This window comes from Heptranchias perlo, unplaced genomic scaffold (assembly GCF_035084215.1).
Source record: "Heptranchias perlo isolate sHepPer1 unplaced genomic scaffold, sHepPer1.hap1 HAP1_SCAFFOLD_50, whole genome shotgun sequence".
NCBI lineage: Eukaryota > Metazoa > Chordata > Chondrichthyes > Hexanchiformes > Hexanchidae > Heptranchias > Heptranchias perlo.
Window position 1 is genome coordinate 6,180,501 of NW_027139516.1, and position 12,809 is coordinate 6,193,309.

The 12,809-nt window shown below is 43.9% G+C and overlaps 3 non-coding genes across 3 annotated transcripts; 2 read left to right on the top strand and 1 right to left on the bottom strand.

Moving 5' to 3' along the window:
* The first annotated feature begins 5,325 nt into the window (after positions 1-5,325).
* Positions 5,326-5,399, top strand: trnan-guu (transfer RNA asparagine (anticodon GUU)). Its single transcript has one exon. It is a non-coding gene; the product is annotated as a tRNA-Asn (tRNA).
* Positions 5,400-5,839: 440 nt separating this feature from the next.
* On the top strand, positions 5,840-5,912 carry trnav-uac (transfer RNA valine (anticodon UAC)). Its single transcript has one exon. It is a non-coding gene; the product is annotated as a tRNA-Val (tRNA).
* Positions 5,913-8,339: 2,427 nt separating this feature from the next.
* trnal-cag (transfer RNA leucine (anticodon CAG)) lies at positions 8,340-8,422 on the bottom strand. The gene has a single exon. It is a non-coding gene; the product is annotated as a tRNA-Leu (tRNA).
* Between the last annotated feature and the right edge of the window lie 4,387 nt (positions 8,423-12,809).

The following is a 12,809-nucleotide window of genomic DNA, read 5'->3' on the forward strand; positions in this document are numbered from 1 at the left end:
CTGTATCAGTTTGAGGTGCTCTATTAGTTTGAGGTGCTCTATTAGTTTGAGGTGCTCTATTGGTTTGAGGTGCTGTATTAGTTTGAGGTCCTCTATTCGTATGAGGTTCTCTATTATTATGAGGTGCTCTATTAGTTTGAGGTACTATATTAGTTTGAGGTGTTGTAGTAGTTTGTGGTATTTGATTAGTTTCAGAATCTGTATCAATTTGAGGTGCTGTATTAGATTAAGGTGCTGTATTCGTTTGAGGTGCTGTATTAGTTAGAGGTACTTTATTAGTTTGAGATACTGTATTAGATTGAGATGCTGTATTAATTTGAGGTATTATATTGGGTTCAGGTTCTGTATCGGTTTGAGGTACTGTATTAGTTTAAGGTGTTGTATTTGTTTGATGTACTGTATTAGTTTGAGGTACTTCATTAATTTGAGATGATGTATTAACTTGAGGTATAATATTCGTTTCAGATTCTCTATCCGTTTGAGGTACTGTATTGGTTTTAGGTACTGTTTTTGTTTGAGAAGCTCTATCAGTTTGAGGTGTTATATTAGTTTGGGGTATCTGCATTGTCAGGAAAGAGTTAGTCTTTATATTGAAGTAATATGAACCTTTAGCTTTTGCCTCTTAAGTAAGGAAGTATAAATCTCTGTTGGGAGAATGAAACTACAATCATAAGACAGATTTGCTTCATTTTATATGCAAGCATATGTTTAATATGGAGACGAGTAGATTCTGAAGTCCAGAAACTCTTGGATCGTAGCTGATATCATAATACTCGTAAGTTTAATTATCCTTTTGATATAAACAATTCTCTGACAATTATAACAAGGCCTTTAAATCATTCAGAGCTGGTGTGTATGTGTGTCAGACAGCATTTTGTGCTATTCGTCTTACCAGCTTCACAGGGAAGCAGGAGAGGTGTGACATCTGTATGATTGCTACGTATCATTCCAAGCTGACGCAGCGGGAAAGGGCTGTACTGGGGAGAGATAAACACCATTCTGCTTTCTGGTCAATGGGCAAGGCCATATGTTTTAACCAACAAGTTCAAAAGTTAAGTTATAATTAATGCCGAAAGCAGAACACCTGGCTGTGCGGAAGGAGCCTGTTTGTACCACAAGGCTGCATCTCGTGGAGGAGTGTAGTTAGGTGATGAGGGAAGTGATACTCTGATAACATGGAAAATGCTGGAAACCCTCAGCAGGTCAGGCAGCATCTGTGGAGAGAGTAACAGAGTTAATGTTTCAGGTCAATGACTTTTCATCAGAAACAAGTTGGGCAGTTGTGTTCGGTAATAGTATGAAACATAGGAATTGTTTCACTCATGTGAGGTGATTCGGGTACTTTTCTGTCTTTGGACGTTCAAGATCAAAAGGAAAATAAGGGCTCGTCCGGGATCTCTCAAATATTTGGACAAACAACCCCGAAGCGAGAATCATAACCCTGGACCAACATGCCCATTGGCAAAAGACAATGCACTCGAAAGCCAGCCATCGTAAAACCCGTTTTGGTGGATATCCTTGATAAGCAATTATGAGGACAGGTTGCATAGACGAGACTTGCATTCCCTTGAGTATAGAATAATAAGGGGTGATCTAATTGAGGTGTTTAAGATGATTAAAGGATTTGACAGGGCAGATAGAGACTATTTTCTCTGGTGGGGAAAATCCAGAACAAGGGGGCGTAACCTTAAAATTAGAGCTCGGCTGTTCAGGGGTGATGTCAGGAAACATTTCTTCACACAAAGGGAGTGGAAATCTGGAACACTCACCCCCAAAAAGCTGTTGAGGCCGGGGGTCAATTGAACATTTCAAAACTGAGATTGATTGATTTTGGGGCTAATTTGGGAGTTTAATGGATTTGACATTTTTCCCTGTGACTTGTATAGTTTCGATCGATGAAATATTCGTGAAAAGAGTCAGTGTGAAGAGACTCAGCAGTTCATGCTTCCCCGAGACACTTCCTTCAGACCTGAGACCGAAAAGTTTGTCCTTTCTGTAGTGTAGCGGTTATCATGTTTACCAGTTACATGCAGAAAGTCACCGATTTGACCTCGGAGGGAAGCATTTTGTTGGGACTTGCTCCCCATAAACCTCCAGGGTCGAGTTTGTTCATGCGTGAAAGGGGCGACAAACCTTTTTAAATTTAACAGCGGCTGCACCGGATTCCTTGTATAATAAGCACTAAACACTTTTAAGCAGACTCCTAAAATAAAGTATATAAAACGGGAAGGGATAAAAGTTCATGACATGCAAAGCTCAAAGATTTATTGACGTTTTAATATTCACTTGGCAAACAAGTTAACATTTCCTTCAGTGTGCAACAGAACGTATTAATGGCGATTAAAGAAACATTAAATGTCTCACAGACTTGAATTATTTTTGTGCAATGAACTATTCCCAACCACAAGGGAACACTGCATCATATATATATATTTAAGGATATAATAAGTTTTTATACATATATAATCTATGCCATCAGTAGACCTCGTGGAGAAACGGCAGCGCGTCTGACTCCAGATTCTGAAGACTGCGTATTTAAATCATGTCGAAATCACTATTTATCTTACCATTCATATCAGCCTGGATAATTTCGGAATCACTGCTTTTTAATAATAAACGGAACTTTGGTCACTAGTTCATTGTTCATTGCTCCCTGTCATTGATAATTGAAATGAAATGTTAATCTGGCAAAACCGGAGAACAAAATATTAAACAAGCAAAACAAATACCGAGCAAAATTATTTGCAATGTTTGGGGGAAGTGCAGCTGAAAAGCAGAAGATCTGCATGGAATTATCAATGATTGAGCGAAATACATTGCTCGACTTGTTACTCGATTGCCTTCGACACCACGGAATTCAGGAGAACCTGTTTCATTGTTTGCACTGAACCCTTGGAGCGGAGCCAACAGCCGGCTCGCTGCAACAACAGACAAGGAAGTAACAGTTTCCTCAGGCTTGGCTAGCTCAGTCGGGGGAGGCATTCCCCTCAGGATCGTGGGTGCGAGTTGCAACTTTTACGCTGCACTCATGAGCGGACCCCAGTGCTCCATTTTCGCTGAAATTGAGAATTTCAACGCCATCTTTTTCATGATATCACAATTGCTGCCGGTGCGAGTGAAAACGACCCTCCGCTTCACTGAGTGCAAGAGACAAGTCTGGAGGAGCCGCGTGGCGTCCAATGAATGTCAAAACTTTGAAAGAAGAGTTAGCGATTCAGGTACACAAACCTCGCTGGTGGGCAAGAGATTTACTGTCAGATGTTCCAGCCTTGCCTTCATCTCTTGCCCTCTGCGAGGCACTTGTTCCGGTTTAATTTACAAACTGGGTGAGTTGGTGATCGGGGAGACTGCAGGAGAGTCAGCGGCCCCGAGTGAGACACAGAAAAATCCGCCCAAGCCCTGTCCCAATGTACGTATGTGGAAGTAAAGACGGGAGGGGACGGTGTGACGCTCCAGTCATACCCCCTGTCCGGGAACGCCTCGATTTTAAAATTCTCATCCTTGCTTTCAAATCCCACCAGACCCTCGTTACCCCACCCTATCATGTGGCTACAAGAGCCGGTCAGAGGCTGGGTATTCTGCGGCGAGTGACTCACCTCCTGACTCCCCAAAGCCTTTCCACCATTTACAAGGCACAAGTCAGGAGTGTGATGGAATACTCTCCACTTGCCTGGATGAGTGCAGCTCCAACAACACTCAAGAAGCTCGACACAATCCAGGACAAAGCTGCCCGCTTGATTGGCACCCCATCCACCACCCTAAACATTCACTCCCTTCACCACTGGCACAATGTGGTTGCAGTGTGCACCATCCACAGGTTGCACTGCAGCTGCAGCAACTCGCCAAGGCTTCTTCGACAGCACCTCCCAAATCCGCGACCTCTACCACCTAGAAGGACAAGTGCAGCAGGCACATGGGAACAACACCACCTCCACGTTCCACTCCAAGTCACACACCATCCAGACTTGGAAATATATCGCCGTTCCTTCATCGTCGCTGGGTCAAAATCCTGGAACTCCCTTCCTAACGGCACTGTGGGAGAACCTTCACCACACGGACTGCAGCGTTTCAAGAAGGCGGCTCACCACCACCTTCTCAAGGGCAATTAGGGATGGGTAATAAATGCCGGCCTCGCCAGCGACGCCCACATCCCATGAACGAATAAAAAAAATCTCTGTGCTCCTCCAATTCTTGCCTCTTGCGCATCCCCGATTTTAATCGCTCCACCATTTGCGGCTGTGTCCTCAGCTGCCTCGGCCCTAAGCTCTGGAATTCCATCCTTAAACCTCTCCGCCTCTCTCTCCTTTAACACATACCTTAAAACCTAACTCTTCGACTAAGCTTTTGGTCACCTGTCCCAATATCTCCTTATGTGGCTTAGTGTCAAGTTTTGTTCAAAAACTCTTCCTGTGAAGCACTTTGTGAGGTTTTACTGCATTAAAGGTGCTATATAAATGCAGGTTGTGTCCTCTGGTTATGGACCCTCCTGCCAATGGAAATAGCTTCTCCCCATCCATTCTATCAAAATCCCCTCATAATTTTGAACACCTCTATTAAATCTCCCCTTAACCTTTTTTTTTGCTCGAAGGAGAACAATCCCAGCTTCTCCAGTCTCTCCACATAACCCATCCCCGGACACGATGGAAGGCGGAGGGCTGCAACCAGGTTTGCAAATTATTGCCAATCGGGAGCTGGACAAATCGAAAGGAACCGAAATGACAAAGAGCTTTGTGAATCTGTAGATACGCTTTGGGAAACGGAATTGGAGGCGAATAAAAGACTGAGCAGACAGGCGGCCAAGACGCAGTTGAGTCGGCATGTCCCCCTGGAACAGTTATTCTGATGTTGTGGGTGAAATTAAGAGGTCGGAGCCATTTAAAGCGCTCCCAGTTACTGCAGATCAGGCATCAAAACCTGATATCAGCGTCAGGACGCTCAGAATACTTTTTCTTCATTCGTTCATGGGATGTGGGCGTCGCTGGCGAGGCCAGCATTTATTGCCCATCCCTGATTGCCCTTGAGAAGGTGGTGGTGAGCCGCCTTCTCGAATCGCTGGAGTCCGTGTGGTGACGGTTCTCCCACAGTCCGACTCAATAACAGACAAAGCACCGGTGGGCGCGCCGGTTGCAGGAGAGCTGGTTGGCGGTGATATCGATGCTGTGAGCGAGACCAGACCGTTTCCATGTTTCCACAAACAATGTCCCATCCTTTATTTCTGGAAAAGTAAGACTGATAGTGGACAATTGCATTTCTGTGCCTGCAACATGTAACTTTGGCTCGGTGACACGCTGCTTTAGTGTATCTTGCAAGAAAAAGCACCGGGCGGTTTCTGTGGCGCAATCGGTTAGCGCGTTCGGCTGTTAACCGAAAGGTTGGTGGTTCGAGCCCACCCAGGGACGGAAATTGCGCTTTTTTTCTTCCCACTTTCGGATTCATTGTCTCATTCTGATCGACCTGAAGCCGGTGCCAGGTTTTAATTCCTGATCTGCAGTAACTGGGAGCACTTTAAATGGCTCCGATCTCTTCATCTCATTGCACGTTTTCTAATGTGTGATTTGGCTGCAAGAAAACACTCTGTGAACAATGTCATCTGAGCATGCCTGATTCGCCATAATTTACACTGCGGTCGGATATCAGGCACATGAAAAAAAACAGTGAAATGTTTGTGTGGGCGCGATGCTCTGGGATTCCCTGCCTGACCATCGCCACCGATCCTTCTCTGCAGCCTTCCGAAATACAGCGCAGTAAATGTATCCCTGTGAAATGAGCTCCTGGACAGTAATACGGAAATTAGTTTGGCTGAGGGGTTATATCCCTAACACGGAGTTTGCAGTATCAGGTTTCCGTAGTGTAGTGGTTATCACGTTCGCCTTACACGCGAAAAGTCCCCGGTTCGAAACCAGGCGGAAACATTTTAAAACCTTGTTCCCATTAAAAATTAGTAAATATTTAACGATTCACATTGCTGAATAATATGAACAAAGTCCATATCTCCCATCCCTGTTAATGCAGTCCGCTGAGAGCAGGCGATGAAAGCCAGCGTGATCGTGGGGGTGAAGGCTGCTTCCAATACTGTCTCATTCCCGGTGGGATCTGGCGGAGATTTGATAAGCCCCATCGATTCAACCAAGGTGGGATAAATGAAACGGTGTTTGAGAAACATTCATATAAATGATAACATCCAGGATCCTGTCTTCAGAGCGCGTGGTGCAAAGGTCTGACTCCAGATCAAAAGTCTGCGTGTTCACATCACATCGGGGTCAGTGTTTCTTTCACCGCTCACATGAGACTGGATCATTCCCGAATGAAGGTTTTAATTGCTTTTTCACAAAAAAACCCAGAAGTTTGGTCTGAACCCTGATTCAGTACCGACCCAGTGGCAGGGAGGGGAGCGCCTGATACTCTCATTTATTTCATGCAACAAACTGACATGAACACTGGTATTGATTCAAAATTGACCTGCAGATGGACACACATAGAAAAAAGACAACCACAGAAACAGACAGCAACGACTTGCATATATTACATACATATACATATTTATATATATGTATATAGCGCCTTTAACGTGGTCAGACGATTTAAGCTCGGTGAACTTGTTTCAGATTTCTGAAATGTACTTGTACATCCTTCAGAGGTCACGGGAAATATATTTTTTTCCCTTTCGAAAAAAGACGCGAAAAGCAGAGACATGTTTTGTTTTCAAAACGGCTGGAGAAATGGCGGACGATCATAAATTAGGAGTCGCCTTTGAAACATTTAAAGGCGACTACCTAAAAATCACTTAGTGCAAATTTCAAATCACGGTTACTATTTATTTAGGTCTGAAATAAATAACAATAAACATGTCAGTCAGCGCCCGCGGTGAGACGGTGATGAAGTTGTTTGTTGTGAAGTTCACCGCTGGGCTAAAGTTGACGCCGTTCAAAAGACGTGAACCCACTCAATGTAAAGGATGAGCTCATAACCAACACGTCCCGTCATCGTCAAACACCTCCTTTCTTGTTCAATAGAGGGAGCAGAGGCGTGTACATCATCAGACACCAGCAACTTTAAGAAATGGAACAGATAAAGGCACAGATGCAAGTTCCAAATCTTTTCAATGCAAAGTTATTTCACTTTACTTAAAGTGCCGTGAGGCTGAAAACGGGTCCCAGATGATTTGCGTTCACTCGTGACTTGTTTTCCAGTGTTGGTCCGTCAGTTTTGCAATTCAATTTGTGTTGGATATTGAAGATATTTCAGGATGATTGCACAACATACCATGTGTAAAGAAACATCTTGATAACTTCAATCATCGCACACTCTACATCGACGCTGCACAGGCCCCAGCACCCCTTTCAATATTGTATTTTTAACTCACAGTTTTCAAAAGGGAATTGGATAAACGCTTGAATGGAAACATTTTCAGGGCTATGGGGAAACAGCAGGTGAGTGGGACTAACTGGACAGCTCTTTCAGAGAGCTGGCACAGGCACGATGGGACGAATGCCATTCGAATGGCGCTGTCCTATTCCATGATTCTATTAATAGGTCAATTTCCGCCTTTCACTGAGCCTCACTAAATGGAGCGCAGTAATCGTGTCCCTGTGAAATGAATCTGAACAGTAATACGGAAATTAGCGTGGGTGAGCGGTTTGAAACTCTGGTTAGGCACCGAACAGGAAATTTCCCCTCTCAGTTTGATGAGATTATCAATTATCTCCCCCCCTTTCGATCTTAAATGTCTTTATATTTTTTTGATCTCTTCTTCCACTGTCATGCACTCAATGCTGGTCTCCCTGGTAAATACTGAAGAAAAGTGATTATTTAATATTTCTGCCATTTCGCTGTCATTGCCTGTGAGTTTGTCGTGTGTATCCCTTAGTGACCCTATTCCGATCCTAAACTTTCTTTGGCTGTTGATGTGTCCAGAATACTTTGCTTTTTTTGATATTCCTTTTTGCCTTTCTAATAGTTCTTTAGACTTCTTTCCAGTCTTTTCACATTCCCCCTCTCCTTTATTGTCCAGTGTGGGCCTTTTTCTTTCGTTTCAATTTTGCCCTTATTTCTTTATTCATCCCTGGTGTGTCATTTCTGGCTAGTTTGTTCTTACTTTTTAGTGGGATATATTTCTCCTGGACTCTATTGATCACCGTTTTAAATGTTTCCCACTGCTGTTCTATTTCTTTGTCCAGGTCATTAATATGTCAACCATTTCACCGTTCGAAACTTCTCAAGTCACATATCCATGACAAAGCAAGTTGCTTTTGTGGGAGGAGCAAATCGACTTGGAAGTAAAATCAGCTGCAGCCCAATCCACAAATAAAATATTTCCATGTAACAGTAAAGATAACAAATGTCAGAAGTGGGATTCGAACCCACGCCTCCAGAAGAGACTGCGACCTGAACGCAGCGCCTTAGACCGCTCGGCCATCCTGACGACCGATTTCATGTTTCATTCTGCATCATTTCTGCACTGTTGGCCAGTGAAAGCATCATAAAAGTTTAAAATGGCACTCGCCTAAAGTGGGGCTCGAACCCACGATTAAGAGCTTCGTGCTCTGTCCGACTGAGCTTGCCGGGCCTGAGTATTGTTCACCGCCTGATCTGTCATTGCAGCAAGCAGGAGAAAGACTCCATTTCGAATTATTGCAATCAATTCTGAGGCATCGGATGAACTGTCACTTCGAAAGTCACGGACTAATCAAGGACAGTCAACATGGATTTGTCAAGGGGAGGTCGTGTCTGACGAACCTGATTGAATTTTTCGAGGAGGTGACAAGGAGGATCAATGAGGGGAGCGCAATTGATGTCGTCTACGTGGATTTTAGCAAGCCTTTTGAAAAGTTCCCACATGGCAGATTGGTCAAAAAAGTAAAGGCCCATGGGATACAAGGGAATGCGGCTTGTTGGATCCAAAATTGGCTCAGTGGCAGGAAGTTAATGGCCGACGGGTGTTTTTGCGGCTGGAAGGCTGTTTCCAGTGGGGTGCCGCAGGGCTCGGTACTTGGTCCTTTGATTTTTGTGGTATCCATGAACGATTTGGACTTAAACGTCGGAGGCATGACAAAGACATTTGCGGGTGACACAAAAATTGACCGTGTGATTGATAGCGAGGAGGAAAGCTGTAGACTGTGGGGGTTCAGGCAATTTTCTGATAACAAAGCACTCAATCTATCTCTGAACGAATCTTGAACGAATACGTGTGTTTGACCCGGCACAGGCACGATGGGCCGAATGATCTCCTCTTGTGGACTAACATAATACGATGATACCAAGTGTTGTCAGACAGAAAAGCAACACATTCCAAATAAAAGCAGAGAGAGGAAACTAGTCTAACAGGATAACAGCACGGTGAGATATTGTATTTGAGAAGGATGAGGAGGGATAGTTTTTCAAGGTGGTAGTCACTTAGGGTATCATTTGTGACTTTGATAAGGACCATTTCATGCTGCGACAGTCTCTGGCACTGTGTGTGAGTGTGGGATTCATTCTGTATCTGTCAGTCTCTGGTACTGTGTGTGAGTGTGGGATTCATTCTGTATCTGTCAGTCTCTGGTACTGTGTGTGAGTGTGGGATTCATTCTGTATCTGTCAGTCTCTGGTACTGTGTGTGAGTGTGGGATTTATTCTGTATCTGTCAGTCTCTGGTACTGTGTGTGAGTGTGGGATTCATTCTGTATCTGTCAGTCTCTGGTACTGTGTGGGAGTGTGGGATTCATTCTGTATCTGTCAGTCTCTGGTACTGTGTGTGAGTGTGGGATTCATTCTGTATCTGTCAGTCTCTGGTACTGTGTGTGAGTGTGGGATTCATTCTGTATCTGTCAGTCTCTGGTACTGTGTGTGAGTGTGGGATTCATTCTGTATCTGTCAGTCTCTGGTACTGTGTGTGAGTGTGGGATTCATTCTGTATCTGTCAGACTCTGGTGCTGTGTGTGAGTGTGGGATTCATTCTGCATCTGTCAGTCTCTGGTACTGTGTGTGAGTGTGGGATTCATTCTGTATCTGTCAATCTCTGGTACTGTGTGTGAGTGTGGGATTCATTCTGTATCTGTCAGTCTCTGGTACTGTGTGTGAGTGTGGGATTCATTCTGCATCTGTCAGTCTCTGGTACTGTGTGTGAGTGTGAGATTCATTCTGTATCTGTCAGTCTCTGGTACTGTGTGTGAGTGTGGGATTCATTCTGTATCTGTCAGTCTCTGGTACTGTGTGTGAGTGTAGGATTCATTTTGTGTCTGTCAGTCTCTGGTACTGTGTGTGAGTGTGGGATTCATTCTGTATCTGTCAGTCTCTGGTACTGTGTGTGAGTGTGGGATTCATCTGTATCTGTCACTCTCTGATATGTGTGTGAGTTTGGAATTGATTCTGTATCTTGTCAGCAGTGTGTGTGAGAGTTTGTGATTAATTCTTTATATAAAACTGTGTGTTAGTGTGGGAATCTTTCGGTATCTGTCAGTCTCTGGTACTCCATGTGAGTGTGGGATTCATTCTGTATATACAGTCTCCAGTACTGTATGTGGGAGTTGAATTCATCCTAGATATGCAGTTACTCATACTGCATGTGATTGTGGGATTCATTCTGTATATACAGTCTCCAGTACTGTATGTGGGAGTTGAATTCATCCTAAATATGCAGTTACTCGTAATGCATGTTAGTGTGGGATTCATACTGTACCTGTCAGTCTCTGGCACTGTGTGTGAGTGTGGGATTAACTGTGTGTCTGTCAGTCTCTTGTACTGTATGTGAGTTTGGGATTCCTTCTGCATCTGTGAGAGTTGGAGTCATTCTGTGTCTCTGTGTCTCTGGTACTGTCTCTGAATGTGAGATTCATTCTGTATCTGTACGTAATTATTCTGTACAGATTACATTATGGCGTTCAATATTGTAGCTTTAATATCTCGATGTTTAAATAGTTTTACTCATTGTTTAATTGGTAAATATGGACATACTTTAGGATATGATGCTGGAGGTTTTAATCCGATAATTTGTGTGCTTTTTGGAGTACTATTAAATCTGTATCTCTGTGAGTACTGTTGTGGATATTAATGTATCTTTCAAACTGATAAGGTGACATTTTTGAATTGGTATGTAATGTGTAGATCAGTCTGTAGAAATAGAATTGACACCGTATCTTTCAATCTAATATTGGATGAGATTTTTGGACTGGTATGTAATGTGTATCTCAGTCTGCACTAATAGAATTGACAATCTATCTTTAAATCTCATTCTACGATTACATTCTGAACAAGTATCTAATTTGTTTCTCAGGTTTACTATCTTTCAATATTTCTCAATCTGATAATCTACGTGAGTTTTGGACTTGTGTGCAATTTGTATCATATGATACACTTTTCGAATGGATATTGCATGTATTAAAGTCATGTGTGAGAGTTCTGGGCTAGTATTCAATTTGAATCTCGGGGTACATTATTGGGATTCATTCTGTACCTTTGAATCGGGTACCATGTGTGATTTCTATCTGGTATTTAATTCGTAGCTAATTTTGCTCTATTGTGAGATTGACACAGTGCCTTTCACTCTGAGAGTGTGATTTTGGACTGGGATTTTTGTATCTACCTGTCAGCGGGACTGAGTTAGGGTGAATGGAACAGTGCCAGCCTCACCAACTCTGCTTGACTGTTGGATTGAAAATGTGTCTCTGGAAATTGTGATCAGTGTGGGACTGACTACTTCTGCTGTCTGAGACTGTGGAACTGATGACCTGTCTGTGTCTCTGTGCTCTGTGAGTGATAATATACTTACTGTGTGTGAGAAGGAGCTGGCTGTACTGTTCCTTCTGCCTCGGATGGAGGAAGCATCACATTTATTCTGGATCGTTCCAGGGTTTGCCTGGAGAAAGAAAACTATCTCTTGTTACTCAGGAACACGTGACGTAGAAAATACAGAAGTGATCAGTTTAATATCTCTGTTAATGATCATTTTGAATATCCACAAATGAAATCCAGTGATACAAACAGTGTCAGTGTCTGACTCCACTGCAGTACTGCAGCACTCAGCTTCTGCATACCAGGTGTGTTGGGCTGTTTTACAACAATTTAATGACATCCAGACACGGCCCAACCCCTGCACCGATCCATGAATGGGACGACCCGATGGGGCAGGGACCTTTGTACAGGTCAGGTTTCTAATCTCCTCTCCCATGGGACTAACCGTTCAACCGAAACCAAACAGCCGCTGTTTAAAATGTGTCCTTCACACTTCTCAGCTGAAGCCTGCAATAGATGCTCTTTGTATAACTCCCCACATCCTTACTGTCCGGCTCTGTTTCCACTCTTCACTGTCCAATAACAATAAACAGGGTGAGGCTGGAAATAAACCAGGGCCATTCATTACTGGTTTGGGGAGAGAAAGCAGCAATGATTTTAATAGCAGGTTCTTCCCATTCTCTCTCCCTTCCCCTGGACACACCCTGTACACACACAGCCCGAGAATGACCTCTCCCTTCCCCCCTCTCAATCCATGTTCAGGGACCAGTTCCTGATCCACTCCGCCTCTTACAAACAGCCCCCCGGACTCCCCCTGAACTTCCCCCGGACTCAATGCCGATCTCTGAGCCCATCCGCGGACACGGTCCCGAAGCGATGAACTGCTGTAACGAGGCTGCTCTTTGCTCCCTTCCCGCGGGGGCCGTGATCTCTCCATTCCCGGCTGTTTTAAACCATCTTCTTCCGCTCACTGAGGGAATGGCGCCCACAATTCCCAATCCAAAAATCGATGGAAACTTTCCCCAATTGGAATTTTTCCGAGTCTGAGCAAAGGAAGTGGAACTGGGTGAAAGGTCAGAGGGAATGGGGTCCACAGGCAG